The 22,458-nt window shown below is 39.8% G+C and overlaps 1 long non-coding RNA gene across 1 annotated transcript in view; it reads left to right on the top strand.

Moving 5' to 3' along the window:
* The window catches only part of LOC138685611 (uncharacterized), a 223,006-nt gene that overhangs the window by 7,987 nt on the left and 192,561 nt on the right, over window positions 1-22,458 (top strand). The window contains exon 2 of the long non-coding RNA XR_011324908.1: window positions 16,563-16,691. This is a non-coding gene — a long non-coding RNA (uncharacterized lncRNA). The remainder of the gene's footprint in view (window positions 1-16,562; window positions 16,692-22,458) is intronic.

Here is a 22,458-nt window from a genome sequence, read left to right as displayed (position 1 = left end):
CTAAATTACTTACATTAATCATAAGGTATAAATGGAATGAGTCTAAAAGAGCAAGGACTATGAATGCTACAGAAGCAGAGGTCAGCTTTTAAAATGAAGTATCACTGTCTATGTGCTTGTAAGTTCCCCCTCACCATGATAGCTGAGTATTTCACAATCCTTGATGGATTCTCTCCTCTCATCATTTTGAAGCAGGGAATTTTTCCATTTTGCAGCTGGGAAATAGCAATGTGGAATAGATTAAGGAGGTCACATACAGAGTCTGCGGATGAAGTGGGAATTGACCTGAATGTCCTGAGTCTAGTGAGTTACCTGTTAGAACAGGCTTTCATCTGGTAAAGCATCCTAAATAAGGCAAAAGAAGAACTCTTTTGTTTGTGCTTAAATTAAAGCATACCTCAGTTCTGCAACCTGTTTATCAGGCAGGGTTCACTGCAGCAGAAGCCAGAAATCCCCATGGAAGATCCATACACGCTAAGTGGTGACAATCCCCACAGCGAACCTGCAGATCTGTGTATAGCACAAAGCAGCCATCAGGTAATCAGATGAGGGTGGCCTTCAACTTTTTGATGATGTGGTCAGCAAATCCCACCTTGGTGGGAGCAGGAAGAGGCTGAATGGTGAAATCATAAAACGCAGTGGCGTAAAGTAAAAGTCGAAATGGTATTAACTGATACATTAAAGTTCAACCCAAATATATTCTTCCAGTTGCTCACACAAGCTCTACTGTTGTAAATCTTTCAGCTGCTGTAAATGAACTAAAGCTGTTCATTCCTGAACTCCTGCTCTTCCTTCATCCTCTTTTTCAAAGTTACTGATGCTGTCTTTTCTCTGCAGTTTGACTGGGAATCAGTCTGTGTCAGAAGAATCCCAGAATCCGCACATTTCCCTCATGGGCAGAACTTTGCAAGGTACAACAAAGCTGTTGTAATGCCTTCCTCTAACAGTGTCTCTGTAGTCAGTAGGAAGGGATTTCCGGTACTTGATATTTAAAAAAAGAGAGAGAAACTTAGAAAGTAAATGAAACTATTGGGTTTTTTTCATTTGTTAGTTTGTTTTGCTTTACTTGTTTTAAGACTAAGGGAAATTAAAGGTGAGGAAAAAAGGCCCACCAGTAGAATGATAGGACAACTTAGTGGCTGCCAACAAAGGCCAAGGAACTCTTTGATAACGGAAACTCCCATAATGATACTGTTTTGGTGGAGAAGCAGGATGGGGATGTCTCATACCGGAGAAGAATTTCCTGTAGGTTGAAGTTTGGAAACAATTGTTTGAGACCATTTGAGTGACTGTATTATAATTTTGTGAAGATGCCTTCACTGTGATTCTGTTAGAGCTCCAAGACCATGAACAAAGAGAGAGATCAGGTCCTCTTGGCCCCAGTGCTACACCAGTGTGGATTGCAATGCAGAACTGGTGCCACTGTTACTCCTGTGTGCTTGGAAGACGACTGGCTGCACCTGAATCCTCAGTGTTTCTGACTTTGGGTATTTACTACGCAATTTTACATTTGTGGCAAGTAGATACCGATGAAACGGTTCCCTGTTGTGGTTCCCATTGAACACAGTCCATCTCTAATAATACTTTCAGTGTGGCTGGCACTTTCAAAACTTTGCTGAGCTTTCCTCAAAATGTTCCTAAAAGGTTGAAGACTTACAGGTGATTGTGAGGCTCAGAATACAAATTTCTTTGCTGCTACCAAATCAACAGACTATCATATTGACTAAGTATGTACTTTGTAGATCTCTGTTAAAGCTGGGTGTTTAATGACTTCAGAAATGGGCAGCAACAACATGGGTTTGGAAGTATTTCTTTTCCTGTGTGTGTATAAGCAGACCAGTGCAGAGGGAGGAGTAGCTGTTCTTCCTTCTGCAGTGGTACAGATCTCTCACTGGAGTGGAATGAGATGAGCGAACCAAGCCTGAGAATGTTTGAAATGGACTGTGTTGCTTCCCTTTTAGAAGTAAACAATAAATGCAGACATTCAGTCAGGAAGCTGATAATGTATTTTTTTTTAAATATGCATATCTGTCTTGTTTTCTTTAACATGGAGTATTTCTAATTCCTCAGAACCCAATCCTCTCCTCACCTCTGCCTTGGGAATAGGAGGAAACTTTGGAAAAAAAATTGTAAAATTCTCACCCTCATTTTCTCCTTATGAGCTGCGGACATACCAGTATACATCCTATCAAAATGTATCTAAAGAACTACACATTTCACATACTAAGCGGTTCTAATCACATCACAAGTCATGGAAGAACCATTCCAGGTTGTTGCTCAAGCAAGCATAAAAACATATCCAGTTTTAACTATTTGCAGATATTTTTGCTTCTCTAATAACTGTTGTATCTAGTCAGCAACTTAAATTTTAGAAACCCTGCATGTGGTCCGCTGAAAAATTTCAATGGGATTGATAGTGATTACCCATACATATGCAAGCCTTTTAAACACCATGGCTGATATTCACAATTTCTCATTTTTTGGTGAAAAACTCTGTCCAGAATAACAAGGTAATTTCCCCTTGGTAAAATGCAACATGAATTTACCCCGGGGGCTACCATGTGATCATCTTGGAAGACCTTTGCCTGGCATGTCTATGTGGAGCAGTCCCCTTAAATGTGGGAGGTTGAAGCAATGGCTGTTTTGCAAGTGTGTTTGCAACTCTTCTCTGCGGGAGCTGGTGAGCATACTTGATGTTGGTTATGCTTCCCTTTGCATCTTTCTTTTATGTTTCTGCAGAAGTGAAGAGTTGTGGTCCGATATCTCTCAAACAGCCATTTCTATTATATTTTTGGAGTGTTGTCCTTTGTATATGCACATGCATTTCATGTAAGCTCTTTATCCCAGCACTTGTATTTCTAAAACAGTATGTGCTAGGCCTTCCTCGAAAATTCTGCTGGTGGCTTTTATTTTTTTCTTCCTTTTCTTTTTTTTTTTAAAAAAGAAGTACTGGGGGGTGGGGAGCTTTTTATTTGACTTGTTGGTAACTTGACCCGTCTTATGTTTCTGCTTGTGTTTTTAATGCTACTGCGCAGCTGTGAACATAAGGTAGAAAAGAGCAATGTATCAATACTATGGTAGTAATAGGGCTCTCTACGTGTGAAATAACAAAGTGGGGCTGAAAACATCACGTACTGACATAACTGTATTGTCTAGAGCCCAACAGACACCAATAGAGTGGCTCAGTGCTACACTGTCAGGATTCCCGTTTTCCTAACTTTTACCCTCTTGTCTCTCCCCAGGCTATTATGGTCCCACTTACATGTCATTATCTTACAGTATTAGGGCTCAATACCTAGTAAACCACAATTATTTAAAGAGGTTGATAGAATATTCACCTCTGTCACTGTGTGGTCTTTTTATCTAACTATCTCAATAGTTAGGGATTGGGGGTTTTTTCCTCCTTTGCCTATGCCTCCTTTTTTCTCTTTCCCTTTGTTATGATCTATCTCTTCAGCTCACTTGACTCTGTGACAGTTCAGTTAACTCTGACATTTTGGGGACATAGTTTGCATGAAAGAAACTACAAAACAAAAACTACACTTCATCTTCAGAGGCTGAGTTCTGAAAAACTCTCCTGAAGCAACATACTGAGAGCAATAATGATAGTAATTCCTACATCATTAATTATCATATAAAATCTTCTACATCTGAAGAATGTTATTTAGGCTGCAAAATCAAGCACTAGAAATGTCTGACCTAGAAGTTACCCACTCAGCTTTAGCTCTGGTCCTTTAGTGTATCTGTCCTCTGCGCAAGCTGGTTTCTATAGGAGGTATTGTCTGTGTCTGTAATTAAGTTGTCACAATGCTTATGGGGCCATAAATAATGTTTTGCTAGCACCTGAAAAAAAATGAATTTTCCTATATTTTCAGGAGGCCTTTGCAGGCTTGATCTAATTTAAAACTACTCTCTGTCTGTATATAGCATGTTATACAGAGAATATATAAGCAAGACTTTCAAATAATAAGTTTGATCATCAGATTCTGGAACTGGATTCCCCTGTTTGCACCTCAATTTCCCTCTTCACCACACTAAGTTTATTTGTGTTATCTGTGCTTCTCAGTATGCTGTCTCTATTGACCTCTTGCACTGAGTGGCATGAGCAGGTCAGCAAGGAGTAAAAATCTGTAATGAATGGTAGGTCAGTGGATTTCTGGTAACTTTTAAGGCTGTATTTGTAACAACCACTTTATTTCTTACTGATCAGATCATTGATGTTGCTATGGTCACACCTGCCTTCCTTTCAATACTAACTTCTCTGTATTCAGATGCTGCAGCTGGCTATTTCAGTGGGGTTTGTCTTGCTAATGTTAGTAATAGAGACTTTTGGACTTGTTTTGCAGATATTTTTTGCTTGCTTATACAGATAACTAATCCAAAGGTGCACTTGACTTAATGTTTCCTAGCTTATGTTTCAGTTCTGTGAATGCTATAATGGGGCTACTCGTGAACTTATTTCAATGGATTTACTCATGCAAAAAGCTAATAATTTGCAGGTGGATTTGCAGGGTTGGGTCTCGTTTATATTCTCCTAGGCAACTGCTGAAGTCTCTCAGTCACTAAACCATTAGAATACCTTCAACCAGCTGGCAACTCTGTGTATGATTAGGAAAACCAACTTAGCTGCAAAAGGAGAAATACCATCTTTGGAACCAGAGAAACAGAAGAGATAATGGGCACCCTTCCTTCATCTTAAGACAAGGGTATGATAGTTTGGACTCTGCCTAAGAAGTATGGTAAATGAAACAATGTCTCTCCTTTCTTTTGTTAAGAAAGTTATCTGATAAAATAGTGGTAATGCTAATGATCAGATCAAAAGGTGATAGTTGAATCTTGGACCAGTATGGTATTTTCCTTAAACAAAAGACAAACACTTTTTTTTTTTTAATTCTAGGAGGTAACTATAGCGGTTTTCCATGACAGATTTTTTTTTTGTCATTATTAGGTACCCCAAAAATATGCTTGAGAACAGACCGTAAATCTCAGTCCATGTGTTTGATTCATCTGTTGCAGCCTGCTTTCTCTGTTGTATCCTTAGAGAAGAGGAGAAACCCAAAATACAGCTTTTAGTATTGCCAAGAGGGGTGAAAACTCAGCTATCAAAATGGATACATTGCTTTTTAACAATGCCCCCTCCCCTTTTTTTTCCCCTTACCCTGTCATCAGTTGCGAGCAGCTGATAGTCATTTGTCAAAGTTAACACTTGTGTGTCAGGTGTTTCCTTCTGCTGAGATCTTCAAGATGCTCTCCTCTTCCAGCTTGATCTGGGCACTGCCTTTCCTTCCTACTCTGCAGTCCCCTGCTCTCCAGCTCTGGCCTGAGACCTTTGCATTGCATCACCTTGAAACAGCACACTTTGGGGTGGGAACAGACCTCCCTGCAGTGCAGGTATGGTAGCTTTTCACTCCTCCTTTCCCTTTGTTTCCTTTTTGCCCTTCTCACATTTTACTTTGTGACTTCTTCCCTGCTTATCCTCCTCGATGAAGATTCATTAACTTCACTTTAGCTAATTCCAACTCTGCGGGGGTGCCTTGCCGAGCACATGTTGCTCATGGTGGAGGAACCTGTCTTTGTGAGTGAGTGCGAGGGAGGTGGCCTGCACGTGGCTAAAAGTTTTCTGATGCTGTGTGCGCAGTGAAAAGGAGTAAATGGTTGTTGCTCCTCTGGTGTGCCCAAATGGGAGCTTATGACTCCCTTTTGGTTGCCCAGCCACTTGAGACAACGCTGCTACGAGCAATCATGCTGCAGGAGATAGCTGTTATTTTTGAGAGTGCAGAATTTTGGCGCTGCCCAGAGTCCCTTGCTGAGCTTTGAATTCCCATTCTGAGGTCCAAGCACTTCTGAACCCTGGAGCTGGTAAAAGATTCCCTTCATGGTTAAAATATAGGCGAGGATAAAGGAACTTGAAAAAATGTTGATCTAAACCATTCCTTATGCAAGCACACACAATTTTTCAGGGTATGCTGTTGCTGGCTCCAAATGCTGTGATTTGGATCTATTCCTAAGTAAGAACAACCAACATAATAACACATTATCTAGAGCTATAGCTCTGCAAATTAAATGTTTGCTGAAAACAGGACTGGAAGGGGAGCAGTGGTTCACATAATGCTTTGTAATATGCTTAAGCGGTATCTGTATAGCTGGGGAATTTGAGGTATATTTGTTTTTCATTGCCATCTTTTCAAGCAGTGTCACTAGACTTGCAGCCAGCTCTCAGGTTGTTTCAGGAGACTCTGATGTTCCTCCTTTTATGTTTCGTAACTGTCTTCATTGAAACAAATGTGGCATGTAGGGAAATCTCAAGTAAATTAACTAGATTGAAATGGGGCAAGGAGCAGCAGTGGAATATTAACCCTGACATGTCCCGGTGCAAAGAAATCCCTAGCAGCTTTTCTTTTTGAAGCAATGAGAGAAGCTGAAACAACCTGACTGTAGTAGAAAGTGATGCAGCAATAACAGCAGTAGTTGTGAGAGAGAGAAAGCTAGCGACAAAGTACCTGTTCCAACCTGATCATGTTAATCTGGATAGCTGAGCATCTTTGGGAGTGTTTCTTGATCAGGGAGCTGAACCTATTCAGGGTGGAGACATGGCTTTAAACAGTTGGGGTGTCTGCTTTCCTATGCCATCTAGGCATGAACCAGCTTACTTTGGCAGGTGCATGCTGCAAGAGCAGTGGGATATTTCTTATCATAGGTACTTTGGGTGTTTGGCAGAACCAGGCAAAGCTCTTGTATAGAGCAGAGAGCCATTGCTGTGGTTCTTTTTTCCATCTTCTCTTCCTAAATCTAACTGATGTTGTCAGAGGAAAAGCAACTTATCTTGATCACATTGTTCTGCCCGTTTCATTTCAGTTCATGTGTTTGATTCATCTGTTGCAGCTAAACAAAATGCTGCGGACATGCTGGCACAGACAGAAAGGATGATCTAAGCATGGTGGTATTAGAACAGATCTGGCAGGGTTGATCCAATTTCTTGCTTTGCCACAGACTTTCTGTGCTGGCTTGAAGAATTCACATAATTTCTCTGGACTTCAGTTCCTCATCTGTAAAATCATGATAAAATTAGGTCATGAATGGATTTTTTCAGTTCACCAGCCAAACTGTAAAAGCAAAGGAGGTAAGAGGTAAGAATTTGGTTCAGAACAGAAACATCTTAGCAAATCAGACTGAACAAACATAAAGGTCATTTGCAGTGTTTCGTTCAGTCTAAAATGAACTGCTGGGATTTGGTTTATATATTTAAAGAAAACCCATCTTTTTCTTTGACAAAATATCATATTGAAATGGAAATTTAGTTTTTGTGACAATATCTGAATGAAAGACTGCCATTGCCAAACAGTTCTCCATTTTCCTGTTTTATACTCTAGTCCTTCTCCCTACTTTACAGGGCATTATTCACCAGAGTTGAAGAAATAGCTTTGCTTCCTCTGAAACATTACTATTTGGGCAAATAATAACAACAGTAATAAAGTATGTAGTTTTATACAAGCTCATGTTGCTCTGGCATAAGTATTTCATTGCCTAACACAGTCTATGTGTGTATATGGAGGATGCAGGATGAGATCACCTGGATATCTCGCATAGAGATTGTATCTGGATAGAAAAGCAGACAAGTCATCTTCCAAGAGTAATTCTTGTTTTGGAAAGAAGCGTGCCTTCACGGTGGAAAGGTCAGGGCTGCTAATCCACAATCTGGATTTGATGCCGACTCTGTGTCTGAATTCGGTCTAATCTCACTCCTGCTAACATTAAAGGAAGTTTTATTGTGAGCAGAATCAACCTCTTCTGTGTGACCTTGATGAGTCACTTAACCTTTCTGTGCTTAATTTTTCCCCTCATTGATCAAATAAGGAGTCATCCTTCTTTCTTCACAGGGGTGTCTTTCTGTAGAATGCTTGCAATGTGGTTTGAGATAATAATTTCTCTCTGTAGACCTTCAGTAACATAACATGCTGATCAAATTCAGCTTGGTCAAACACCTGGTAAATCTAGGAGATGGGACTCAGAGCAATGACCATGCTGCAATCTTTCCCTTCTGTGTCTTTTCCCCTCTTCTTTTATGCTTTAATAATGAGAATGAGCTTTTATATGCACTATTAACACCGAACAGGGTGCTGGGGAAATGAGATGTCATTAAAATATAAAAGACAAATAAGTTGTCTTTGCTTTTTTTGAAGTTTAGATAGGTAAAATCAGTACCTAAAGTGATCTGATAAAATCAGCAGAGCAATGTATCACATAGCAATACAGGAATAAACTAATAACAGTCTCCTAGTTAAAACACTATCTTCGCTGCACCTAAAGAGGCAGAGTTCCACTGCTGCCATGCAGCTATTTCTGTACTAGTATTTCCGTGAAAAGCAATGCCGGAAGGATTTCCGGAAGAAGAAAGCCAGAGAAATAGTTGTCATTCATTCGAGCATCTGACACAGTTATATAACTTCTGAAATCACTGCAGCAAGTTCTGAACAATGTGTAAAATGAAAAAATGCCCACCAAATGCAGACGGCAGGGAACAAGCAGAAGGCCGCTTGGAAACCGCTGTGCTGTATTACTCCGCGCAGACACATAATCTTCAGCCTGGTTGGAGACAGAAGCCCACCTTCCTCCATAACTAATCTGTTTGTTTACTGAGAGCTAAATGAGAGCTACGCATGCTCCTGGAGGGTGACCCCCCCCAGTGTTTTAATTTATCTTTTTCTGGATGGAACATTGGTGACAAGGCATGAGAAACATCGAAAGAGAATATGTGCACGCTGTATTCTTACATTTACTCTCTAGTTTAAAAAAAAAAAAGTCTACTTGGGAAAAGCTTGAGAATGCCTGTGTACCAAACTCAAAATTAAATACTTCTGCTACCTTTTCTTTGCCAGGGAGTTCGCTGGTTCAGGCTATGGTAGTGTTGACGCTGACCATAAAGCTGACTCTCTACCCAGTATTGCTGATTCTGACCATCAGCTACAGCTCTCTAAACTATAAACAGCAAAAATGACACAAACTGAAATTAAATGTCAATTTCTGTTTGTTTCTTTTCCTAAGAACAACAGTGCTTCTTTTCTTTGTTTCCATTTCTTTAGGAGTCTTATTTTCAAGGTTTTCTCTGTAGTTTGCCAGGCCGGGAATAGAAGTTTGAGGTTCTCGTACACTTTCCCAACTCCCAGAGCTGGGCTGAGTAGAGAGCCCGTTTGCTTCATGACTTGCAATGGTGAAAGTCCCAGGATTAGTCCACGTCGCTTACTTCAGTGCGGAGTCTCAATGAAAGCGGTGCTGCTTTTCGCAGAGACTAGTAGTTTGGCCTGGATCCAGCTGCAGAACTGAAGTCTCTAGTGGCTGAAAGAAAAGTGAGGGGAGGCGGTATCTTTTTTACTAGAAAAAATGGCCTGTCCTACGCAGAATCCGTCCCACTTTTGATAGGTCTTCTGAGGGAATTCAGACCAGCAGCGCTAGAGGGCTGGAGTACTCATGGCAACGTGTAGGCCTCAGAATCTCGCTCCTCTTTAATTCTACCGACGGCTTTCTAATTTTGTAGTATAGCTCGCCCACGGGTAGCAAACGGGTTTCAGAAAGTAGGTTGCTTGCGTGAAGCATCACGCCGAGCCCCCGAGGCTGCGAGTGGAGACCCTAACCCAGCTCCCTCCCTCCTTGAGCGGGGCGGGAGGCGGGAGCCCCCAGCTGCAGGGCCAGGCGGGAGTTAAGCCGGAGGCCGCCGCGGCGGCAGCTCGGAGCAGCGCAGCCACTAGAGGGGACTAAAGACCCGCACTGGGCTGCCCGGGCCCGGTTACCGGGCTGCCTCGGGAGCCGGCCGGGGGCGGCGGAGCGCGGGCGGCTCCGCTCCGCTGCCGGCAAGGGCCGGGGGGGGGCGGCGGGGGCGAGGGTCCCCCTGGCCCGCAGCAGCGGGGGCAGCGCCTGCGGGGGACGGTGCGTTTTGCTCGGCACAAAGTCGGGAGCGAGGAGACGAAGCCCGGCCGTGTCTGCCGAGGCAGCTGTGCGGTGCCCCGCCGGGTTTCTGGTGGATGGCGGTGTCGGGCTGGCGGGCCTTTCGCCCCCCGCCCCGTTCGCCGAGCGAACCCCAAACCTGAGCTGTGTTTTAGGAAGCACGTACAGCGCAGGCCGAACAGTCATCTCTTCTGCGACAGAGGGAGATAAAATTTAAAGCTATGCCAACTCTTTTTTTGCTGGAGATCGCATGCTGAGTTGAGTCGTCTTTGTGCAGTAGGCGGACTACCCTGCTACTCGTGAGAAAAAAAGAAAATTTGGTCTCTGTAAGGGGAGGGTCTGCCTGAGAGGTGCCCTTTGAGTCCGAGTTTTGTGTGCCGTCTTTAAACCTTAAACTCGTGTCATACAGTTGACTTCAGGAGCAGCAAAACTTTCCAGCTTCGCTTTGGCTAAACAATTCAGCGTTGGCTTGAAACTAAGCATGGGAGATGAGCAGTTGTTCACAACTGTGACTTGCTTAAATCAGTTTTATTTTCGCTTTCCTCTTCCACAAAGATCCCTGATATATTTGATGGTACCCTACCTGCGTAACACCCTGCTACAAAAGGTGGTATCCTGCTCTCTCTAGAGTGCGGTCTGTTGTTCAGAGCAAATTACTTCCCAAGATATCAGTAATGAATCGGAAACAGTAATGAGGTTTTCTTTTATCAGGAGTTCTAACGTAGTGGGAAAATGTACTGAGCTGCTAGAAGAGCACAGCAAAGGGGGATGCTATGCTCTCTAGAGTGCAGCTTATGGATGGGTTACTAGATTTGCTGAACATATGAGCAGCAAATCCAGGCTTGATAGCAGTTCAGGAGATGCCTTAATATAGACAGGTATATTCTCACTGAGGGTTAAATGTACATCTAAGTGCTTTCCCAATTTCTGTATTTCAAAATCTAGTCCAGGTCCTTGTGAAATCTGAGATAAACATTCCACTTGCAGAAATGGATTTGAAATAATGCCCTTCTTGTAACTCCATAAGAAAGGATGCAGTTTGCATATGGACATTTGGGGGTCTGGATTCCAAATAGATCCAAACCAGAATTTATGGTATTATCCTTGGACTGAAGAAGCAATACAAGCAGCATGCTTGTGTTGTATCCAGATAAATCATATTTAAATTATTTAACAGTAAATGGCTAGAAAACCTTGGTTTATTTGAATCTAGTTTGCTTTTTTTTTTTATAATAGCACATATCTATATTCAATATCAAAATCTCATATTATGATGTGAAACACTCAAGCTTGTTAAGATAATGTTCACTCCCACAGCGGATGAGTCAGCTCTTCAAACCCAGTAATTAGTATCCTCATTGATTCATACTATCACTCAACCCATGATGGGTCATTTGTGGCTGCCAGTCTTCAGGACACAGCCATATGGCATCCCAGTGGGATCCAGGGCACTGACCCTGGGCTATTACAAGGGATACATGGTTGGCACGCTAGACTACTGATTAAATATTAACCATAGCAGACACATTATTTCCACTCTGCTTTGAAATGAGTCCTTAATTAGAAAGAAAATAACAGCAGCAAATGAAGTTTCATGGTTGTTGTCTGAAGTAAATATTTTGACCTGTTGCCTGTGGTACAAGCTCAGAAAAGTCCCCTGAGACTTTCAGCCTGCCACTCAGACCAAACACTGATGTCTTGAATAGTATCCAGCCGTCAATCATCTGATATAGGTAAGGAAGTTTAAATAGGAGAGATAACTTGCCTAGATAAAAAGAACATACTTCTGTTCAATTTAACCATGTCTTTTCTAAGACCAGCTACTCTTGAAGCTGTAGTTGTACAAGCAACTGAAAATATTTCTTTTTTTTTTTTTCCCCTCATAATGGAAATTCTTGTCAAATAAATTTACCATGAGCTTTGATTCAATTCTTTATTTAACAATCTCGTTTATTATTCTTACATGCCCTTAAAGAAGAGCCATTGGGTTTAATTACATTCGGGGGGGGGGATAACTAGTTAAGGATGCACATTTTACATTTCATGAATAACGTATGGTTTTAGGTACATAACTTTAATGTTTTATCTTTTTATAAGATGCTGAGATAATCCAGAATTTATTTTTCTGCCCTCAGAAATGAAGATGTAATTATTTTTTTAAAATTCCTTATTCCCAAGCTTTTGATTTTCTTTGCTGTTTTCCAACCCCTGAGAAGCCTTTCCTAAAAATGAACCAGATTCTTAATGTTTAAAACAACCTTTAATTTACTCATAATTAAATAGAAATAGATTTGCTGATGCTTAATACTTATTACAAGTCCAAGGGAGTATTTTCTAAACAGTCATCTGAAATTTTTCATTGCAGAGAAATATAGATTCACTGTTCCTATCAAATAACGTGCATGTCCTAAAGTTTATAGCAAGTCAGTTCCATGATTTTATTAAAAAGAAATATGATTAAGCTACTTACTAATAAAAGCAGTAGTTTCATGTGCATAAATCCTGCCACTCCCTTTTGTGTTTTAAGCCTTAAAAGTGATTATTTTGTCTTTCAATACAGTTTTCTCAGGGACAAGGATGAGTGAAACATCTCGATGTGTTATTACTGATTTTTCTTAGGTTGGGGTTATATTCACGTATAACTTAAATATGACCATAGTCTTAGAAACAATTTTAGCTGTGGATCAAAGCAGAAGCCCGTCAGAAGCACTGGTAGTACATAGTACCAGACTTAAAACACGTATATTCTAGAAAAACTTTCTCGCAGAGGATCCCAAGCAACTAGTGGTTTTTTTATGGCCTAGAAAGTCTGATTTATCACATACTAAATGCTTGCCCTCATGCTAGTATTTTACAACGTCTGTTTCTTAGAACCACTGTTACTTGTTGTCTACACTACGTATATACTATGGACCTTATTTCCATACATAATGCTTGCATCACATACATTCATATGATGTCTTGATTAATTTTCTTAGGTTAAATTTCACAGCAGCCTACTTATTAATTTAAGTATTCTAGGTGATTTTGAGCAATGGTAGTTTTGTTGAAGACCCTAATTAATAAAAACAATTCTTCCACAATATTCTACCCTGGGTTACACTTCTGCAAGTTGAAAGCGTGTATTAATTTTCTTCTTTGCTTTTTAATTAAAGCTGTCTTCTACAACTGAGGTTTGACTTTGGTTTAGTACTCTTTAAAGTAGTGATGTCTTAATCCACAAATGAAAGTGAATGTTTTCTCTGCAAACAATTAGGAAGATTGTCTACTTAAGCAGGTGAGAAGATAACAAACATAAATTGTGCGTGTTGGTATTGAAGAAACTCTCTACTTATTAAGTGAGGACAAAGTGTTTCTTCTTGGAAACCGAGGAGCCGTTAATGAAGAGGCGACATTCAGGACATCACAGGAGTTTCTGTAGGGAGACTGTGCCCTCTGAAGTCCCACCTTCATCACTGGCGCATGCTAAAACCTGTACTAAACCTTTTAAAAGTGGCAGCAACGTCTCTTGCCAGCAGTTGTAAAGTCTTTCCAGCTCCTGGTGTAGCTGCCTCAGCACTTCAGTGGCTCTTGTGCAAAGGTCTTGGGTGGTCTTCCTCAGTTTCATCCAAAGGGAAGCTCTCTACGCAGTCCCCCTGTGCCTCTTCAGCCCCACAATCAATAACAAAAGGGAGACTCTCTTCCCTTTGTGTTTATCCATATGGTAGGGAAGGTGACCATCAACATTCTCCCTTCATCAGTAAAACTAGTCCAAAGACTAAAATCCTTAGGGAGATTCCCTTTGACTTTCCAAGGCTTTGGGTTAGGCCTGTTGCAACTGCTCACTCTTCTACTTCTGTGTGCTCTGTCTTTCCCTCCTACATTATGCATTAAACCTTTCAAAGTTTCTAAGAAGAAATCTATTTTGAGACTTTGTGGATTCATTTGATTAGTTACACAGTAGAGAAAAACAGCTGTTTTGCTAAGCTGGTATTATTGGGAATAGGTCAAATTCTGCCAGCAGTTTCTTTCTTCCTGATGCAGGGCAGATCCATTGAAACGCATACGGATTCTTCTGGTTTTGCTTCGGAACAATTTGAAGCAGAATTTGGCCCATTATGCTTAATTACATCAAAATCATCTTGTAAAGGTCTCATTAGTCTTTCTATTTGTGCTGCTGTTTTTCTACATTAATCATTCCAGCTAATATGTGAGTGATATTGGGTCTGGCTGTTTACATACAGAGAGTTTATATTACAATACTCTGTTTGAATCCCTAGCTATGTTCTTGGGTTTTCCTTTGACGGTAGTAGGACTTGATTTAACAAAGGGATAAATGATTTCAAAACTATAATGAGCCTGCACTAGAGAAAACTCCATTAAGTCAACAGATGCCTGTTGATTTTTTTTTTTTAATTTTTTTAATTATTTTTTTAACTATACCAGGAACTCTGCAATATGTGACTGGTTTCCTTCAGGTTCCTTAGAATCATCAGGGCCTTACTTATAACTCCTATTGGAGATAGGGGACCCATGTGTAGAAATATACTGATTTTACTTCGGGGTTGCTGTGCTGCTGGAATGGCAAACGTTAGAAAGAAAACAAGTAAATTTTTCAGTGTAGTGTCTATTTATGTTACCTGTTAGCAGATAATGCAGTCTCTGAAGAACACTGCCGTCGGCTGTGTTCTTGTCACTCCTTCCTCCTTCATATTTGATTGAATAATTGGAAAGAAATTCTCCTGGGGACAACTGAGTTAACATAGGAAGTGGGCAACTATTTGGTAGCAATCTTACTTGTTAATTGGAATGATATCTTAATAACCCAACAAGTCATTTTGGATACTGTGGGACATAAGGTTCTAAAACAGAAGACAAATGTGATGTTCTCATCACTTGTCATCATAGATCCAAGAGTATTTATGGATGTTTTATGACTTTTTACGGTAAGACAATTAACTCCATCTTACCTTCACATAATGGGAACAGTCATTAACACTTCCTCAGTCTTTCTGTAAAGTGTGTTGGATACCATTTCCACCCTTAAGCCTTCAGACTGTATGTAAACTAGTGCAGTATATTGTGGTAGCTGGATAGATGTTGGTACATGTGCCTTCCCAAATGCTTTCAACTAAAGGTGATGTAGAAAATATGCAATAATATGAAAGAATATATTTACAATTGTGTTTGGTTGTTGGGGGGGAGGGATTTTTTTGCTTTGGGGGGGGGGGTTGCGTGTGTGCTATCTTTGTCCCAGTCACATCTATTGTATTACTTAGAACTAGGGGACAAAGTCCTCTCCTTTCTTGTACGCTGTATAATTTCAGATCCTGCCACATCATAAGGACATATCTCTCTTGTCGAAAGGCACTCAGAAAATTATTTAATTTTTCTGACCTTACGAAGACTAGAAAATATAGCCTGTGAACCCTGACTATTGATGTGTTAGACCTGCTGAAACACTAATCAGGTGGCACACTGGCTGATTTCTCTCCTTTTTCTCCAAGGAGTGCAACAGTTGCTCAGAAATGACCCAAATAATTTTTATTAATGGGCCCAACATTACTTTCATTTCTAAAGAGACAAATCATTTAATAAAATGTGTGTTCAGTTGTGTTCATTAGTGCTAATCAGTAGTTCATTAAACCTTAATCATATCAATTTCGGGCCACTAATATTCAGGTAGTTTAATAAAAGACCCAGCAGTAAAAGAGCACACATTGCATATTCAGGAGCATATTCATCCACAGCAAACCCTACTTGAATATACACTGTCCATTCAGTTGGGTATCAGGGATGTGATAACAGATGAAAGCAAAAAAGTATACATGGCAAAACACCACTGAGACAGTTTTAACTATAGCACATGCTGTGCTTATATATTACGAAGCCTTTGTCCCAGAGAGCACTGTTGTTGACTTGGGTGGGAGTGCTCTTTGAGCAAGGAGTGCATCAGTTTTGACCAGTAGAGTTAGCCTCTCTAGTGGAAACAGCAGGACAAAGTCTAAGTATATTGGAAACGCTTAGTATTTTGAAAGGAGGATTTGTAAAACAGCATATTGGAGAATACTATGTATAGTCTTCAGTTCATAAAGTAATTAACACATGTAAAATTTTAGGATATGTGTAATTCTGTTGAAGTCACTGCTACTAATATCTTATTCAAAGCTCACAAAATCTAGCTTAGTACTTTTCTGAGATCTCATACTGTCTTTCAAGAAAGGCTGTTATCAGTTGAACAATTCTCTCTGGATATGTGAAGCCCAAACAGTGCTACAGACAATGCTGAACAAATATGCTTCACTTATTACTACTTTTGTATTAAAAAGTCACTCTGCATTTCATGGTTTGCACTGAAGTCTGAGGAATAAGAGTGACTCCTATCAATATACTAATTCTGTATCAGGGCTCTCATGTGCCAGAAATATCATAACCTGGTTTATTCCGGTTAAAATTTTATACTAATGTATGTTTGTACAAGTATGTGAGTCCTAATTGCTTCTGTGAACCAAACAAGAGTTAAGAGCCGGGTAGAAAGATGGAATTTTAAGGAGAAGCCTGGAATTCCTTGCTGCTGGTTCTTAAGATCTTTTCTTCATTGAAATCCAGTCATAGTTGTTGAGATGCCGGTTTCTATATTTTAGGTGACCATAACCGAAGAAGGCATAGCAACATCTGAATGTCTTCCCTCCAAGAAGTGCAGTGTACTATTTTATCATCTAGTGCAGTAAGATGTCATCATACAGTGAGGTCATCCTTCTGATCCTGTCCAGGTAAGAAAATTATTGTTTAACTCGAATTGGATGCCTACTTTAATCTCCTTTTACTCTCTCTATCATCTCTTTCTGACTTAGCAGTTCTCATGAACAGCATTGAGCCATTTCAGTGAGACATCTTGATGTTTGTATTGAATTTTTGTCCTACAATAAAACATTGTGCCAGGAAGAAAACAAGAATTTTCCTCTTCCCTCCTCTGTACATTGAATACCATACAGAGCCTATTTCCTTTTTTTTCTTGTTCTGTAACTACCCCTTTCTTCTTTTCTTCTTCTTCTTCTTTTTTTTTTTTTTTTTTTTGATTGAATAAGGAAGTTAAAATGTTATGGGAAGAGATATTCTATAACAACTGCATTTAGTAAATGAGTGTCCAGGCATATTAATGCAATAGAGTTCTAAGTGTCTCTGCTAAGATAGCCATATTCATCATGTCTTTACTAAGCACTCTTGTATAGGTAAGTAAATGGTGTATTTGTTTTCCCAGCCTACTCTCATCAGAAATGAATTAAATGCATACAGAATGATTCTAGATTGTTGCTATTTAATGTCTTCATAGTTTTTACAACTGTGTATTCATCTCGCCTGTCTGAGGGTCTCCATGCAGTCTGCCTATCTGTTGACTGGAGTCTCATGTAATGCACTTCACCACCTCTGTAAAACTCTGCTTAAAATAAAGCTGACGTTACAATAGGCTGGTGATGCTTTAACATACTGGATAGGAACTTATCAACAGCCCCAAGAAGCAGTGTGGGTTCAGACATGGTTGTCAAACCTACGCTATATCATTGGGATTTCCAGCCCAGCAGGTACAGGTTAAAATTTTAGTACAGCATGATATTTTCTTTTCCTGCTCTGTTGTCACATGACATGGAGAGCAAACAAGTCTAGTGGAGACAGACAGGTCTGTGCAGATAGGTTGGACCCCCTGAGACCAAATAACATACTCTATTCTTGGATGTTTTCCCTGCTGCCCCTTCTTTTCTCTTCCTTTGAAGCTTACAGACATCTTTCGCATGTAGTATGGCAAAGTCTGAAAGAAGAGGTTAGATGAGGACTGGAGGGAGAAGACAGCTCAAACCATGTGCAGCCTGAATTTGGCAAAGGGTCCAACACAATAGCTCCCAAGGGTTTGCTTAAACAGTTTGTAATAGGAAAGTGTTTGTTTTTGTAAAGTCAGAAGAAAATCAAAGCAGAGATTTTTGGGAAGCCTAAGAACTGCCAACAGCACAAGTTCTCTGACACATACGCTTTGGGATATGCAAGCTATTGGCAAAATTAAAAATAGTTCAGCCTATAAAAGGCTGATGGTGAACTGGTATGAGATTCTGTTAAACCTGAACTGGTTATACTTACAAAGGTGGCATGTCAGATGTTGAAGAATTCAAAATGTAATTGGTCTGACCAGGATATGAGGACTCTCATAGATGCAAGTTCTTCTGGACCCTGTCTGGAGTCACTGCCAGTGCTTTTGCAGCTGAAATCAGAACTGTATTGTTGTAGGTGGCCTTTTTTTCTTTTTTTATTTTTTCTTTCCTTTTTTTTTTTTTTTTTAAATTTATTTTATACTGTCATAGGGGTTCTCCAAGGGAATAAAGAATGCATACATCTTAGCTAGAGAGCAAGGCTGTCAATCAGCAGTTATAACAGCCTTATTCTCTGTGGCCTGGGATACCTGGGGTATATTGACTAGTGGACCAATACCAGAATATAAATAATACCATATTGTGAAGCAAAGATGGAAAGAATGTAATTAGGAATGCATGTTGCTCATAAAAGTTATGTACTGGTATTGCTTAGGACATAAAACAATTTAAACACATGACTTCTTTGCAAAATAGTAAGAATCTAAGCTTAAAATACTAATAAAATATTGGGCTTAAGAATAACAGTAAGTGGATATTTGGAACAGATGAATCCCATGTTTTATATAGGCTAATAAAATATTATGAACTAGATATATTTCTCAAACTGCTACTAAGGGGGACTACATGATGCGGGGGGATTGCTAACATGGTGTAGAACCATTAAATTTCACTCACTGTAGTTCAGGCAATTTTAATAAGAAGTGAGCCTTCTCTTTCTCCTTAATGGCTGTTTGATGTCCTACATGAAATCTGTGTGGGTGGGTTTTCATTGTAATACTCAGTAGACAGATCTCCACATCATGCAATAAACCAGTGTGTTAATTTGCCATTGTGTTCCCTACAGAAACCAGTACAGGAATGGGGGCTGAGCACTGAAGCTGGGGGCTAGAGATTGGACTTCTAGCAGATAGTCCATGTTACCCATCAAATATGATTTAAATAGTTCAAAATAAAAAATTTTTGTTTTGTCTTGTGGTTTGGTAGGGTATGGTTGTGTGTATATATATATATATTTTTTTTTTTATATAATTGCCTTTAAGTTGATGACAGCTACTCAGCCAGCAGAAATGTCTTCTGTAAAGTTGATAACCTGAATTCCTTGTTTTCGGGATGTTACTTTCCCCATCTCTGAGATCCTTTCTGGACATTCTGCATGTTCACTTTGGTGTCCTCCATTGTTGCTTGATTTTTTAAAAAAATGTTTAATGTTAACCTGTTGCCTTTGGTGGACCTTCAAATGAATATTGTTCTCCAAAGCCCTTTCAACTTGGTTCTGGGCTTCTGTTTTCAAAGGAATAGTTTTTCAGCTAAACATGTTCTGTCTGTACTCTGATCCACTGTATAAGAGACTAGTGAAAGAGGTGGGAAAAACACACTGAGATGAAGGTTTTGTCTTTTTTTTTTAATTAACTGATAAAAACCGAAAGAAATGTATTTGAAGTATTAATAAGACTTGGCTTATTTGAAGTATAAGATATTGAAGGAGAAAGTTAATCAAAAGATATGTCAGGAAAACTTGAGTGAAATATAGAAACCCCAAGAAGGAAAAGTAGTAAATAATACATGAGAAACCAGGTTAAATATGTGGAATATATATTAAAAAAATGTGTACAAGAAACCTGCAGTCAAGCCAAGGGTCATTGGGGCTGTTGGAAAACCTGAATGGGGTTATTAATGAATGAGGTTAGTGTTGCTAAAAGCTGAAATGGGTTGTTTACAGAAATATTTGTTCAGAAGAGCTCCTGAAGATCCCATGCTAGAGACTACAATAGGCGTTTCTTCTGTGAGAAAGTAAAGTAAGGGTTATAATACATTACACCTGGGAAAATTAAAGCACCAGCTGAATTGCATTCGCAAGGATTCAAAATAAGTAAGACAGGAAATTGGAAATCTTATGGCAGAATATAGAGGAAAGTAATGTAGAGATAGATGAATAGTGTTTCCTGCAGCCTGCATTGCTGGAGCTGTGGTGTGGTAGTCGTACGTTGTCATAGCAATGCCTTATTTTAAGAAAATGGAGATTAAGTTTGCAAACACTTCATCAGTTGTTGGGTATTGCAGCCTTTATATATACGTTGTTTGGTAAAAGAATATACAACCATAGTAATTCAGCAGAGTTTGAAAATGGGCCTAAGGGATTTGGAAGCAGAAATTGCAGTGAAAAATTATAATGAAACTAGTACTCATGTATCAACTAAAACCCATGAAAATCTACCCTAAAGTATTGAGGGGGTTTGTTGTTATTTGTTTGTTTTCCCAGTAAACCTGTCTGCATAGGCGAGAAGTTTTACAACTGAAACACATGGCTTCCAAGAAGTGCAGTTGTTTCTGTGTTGGGTGGGTTTCAATTAAGTTGCATTTTCTAAATTCATGCCACTTTGCCTTCTGTCTACTTGCTGTGAAAATTCTAATGGAAAGTGCTGGTGTAGACCCTTTGTTGAATTAGGGAAATTTTATCTGACAATCTGAACTAATTTACAGCAAGGACATTGTAAACAACATCAGGAAAAAAGGGCTTTGGAACTCACTTCGAAAAGAACCAGGACCATAACTGTAGATATCACTTCAACTAGATGCTATAGCTTGAGTCTCAGACGCTCGGCACAAATTGTTGATAGGGAGTCTGCAAAGCAACGCATGCATATACATTTTGTAACAGCAAGGGACTGTAGGCAGATGGCAATGGGGATTTCTGTTGGTGAAGAACTCTTGAGTCCTTAATGTGTGTTTTAAATACACAGCGAATGTGCCCTTACAAACTTGAGTAGGTGGTCAGCACTTTACCTGAAGAGCACATTCTCATTTTTCTTCCTCTGTGGTAATCCAGCTTAAGCTGTTGTTGGTTTTTATCTTACGTTTGATTTTTATTCTAAGGATTTTTTTCAAGTGAGGGGTTTTAATGATACTTGGACAAAAAATTAAAAGACCTTTTTTTCCCGCATTTCTGTCCAACTGGCACTGCAGACAGATGGAAAGATGTGACTAATAGAGTGGATCAGTGTATCCCTATAGCTCGAATTGAAACAGCCCAGTGAAACTAAAGGCTCTGGCTTTGCTCCCTTCTTTCTGATCCTAGCCTAAGGCAGACCTAAAGATCAAAGCTTACCATGTCAACAGGTATAAAGATGATGTATTGCCTCTCTGCAGTATTCTCCAAGTCTGATTTACACTGCATAGTGCACAGAACTAGTTGAATGGTAGAGCTTAAATAAAGTGTTGGTAAATATTTGAATCACTGAGGATGAACTTTGGAGAGAAAACCAGCTAGCTAGTTCTTTGGTTTGTCATTCTCATGCCTTATGTAAGTAAGGACAAAATGCATTGGGACACATTTACCTGTTCAGGTAGGGATATGAGTCAAACCAAATGGTTTCATCATACCATTTTCCTCCTAGCAGCTGAGGACGACCTTTGACAGTTTCACTAATTTAAAAGAGGACTTCTTCAAAACTCCAACGTTTTCAACAGCTAAGTCCTCATCTAGGGCAGCTTTCTTTGATACTTTCTTTAAAACTGAACCTAGAAATCATTAGCCATGAGTTACAGAAAAGAGCAATGCTCATTTTGTGGGACATAGGCTTATCGGCAATCATTTCAGTCCTGGGATGGGGAGGGAAGAGCTAGTGAATAGCACTTTTCACAAAGCCTCCAGCAAGGAGGCTTTTTGCTTTTGTTTCTTTGGAAGTAGAAGCAGGATTAGATAAAACTGTGTCTCGGGTATAAATGCTTTATGGGAATTGCAGCTCAAGATACTCTTACTCATGTTTCCTTTAAGCAGGCTATAGCTGCAGCCTGTAAGGCTTGTGGCCTGGCTAAAAGTAGGAGGGAGATGTGGTTGTTGTAAAGATGTAGCCCAGCCCAGAGGTTGGAAGGAGAGTGGGGAGCCCTTCAACTGCAGTTTCCATGAGGTACATGAGCAATGCAGTGACACACAGTTTGGTTTGGCTTAACAAGCTTCTGTATGAGGACATCATCATTGAGGATAACTTTTTTTTTTCTTTTTTTGTCTGTAGAGGAAATGAGACTTTGACTAAGATTGCCTTCTCCAAAAAAGAATGTTTTGATGGTTAATGGCTTTGCTTACAGGCATGCAATGATTCCATCTGAGGAGTACAATTATTTATATGATGTTACCACCTAAGTGTCCTGTTCTCCCAGCTATTTTGCAGTTCCCCCCTGGATAGCGCCACTAAATAATAAATATCTTTGTTCATGTGCCAAGGGCCTGCTTTTCAGTTTCCTTTGAATACAGATTTCCAAGTGAAGACTCTTTCCACTAAAGCACCAGAATAACGTACAGAATAAAGGCATCGTATCAAAGTATTGTACAAAAAACCTCTGCAGTCAGGTGTTGCCATTGTGACACTTCAAGACAAAAATCACAGTGGGCATCTGGTGG

This window comes from Haliaeetus albicilla, chromosome 6 (genome assembly GCF_947461875.1).
Source record: "Haliaeetus albicilla chromosome 6, bHalAlb1.1, whole genome shotgun sequence".
Classification (NCBI taxonomy): domain Eukaryota; kingdom Metazoa; phylum Chordata; class Aves; order Accipitriformes; family Accipitridae; genus Haliaeetus; species Haliaeetus albicilla.
The sequence above is the reverse complement of the archived record's forward strand: the minus strand, read 5'-3'. Positions and strand labels throughout refer to the sequence as shown.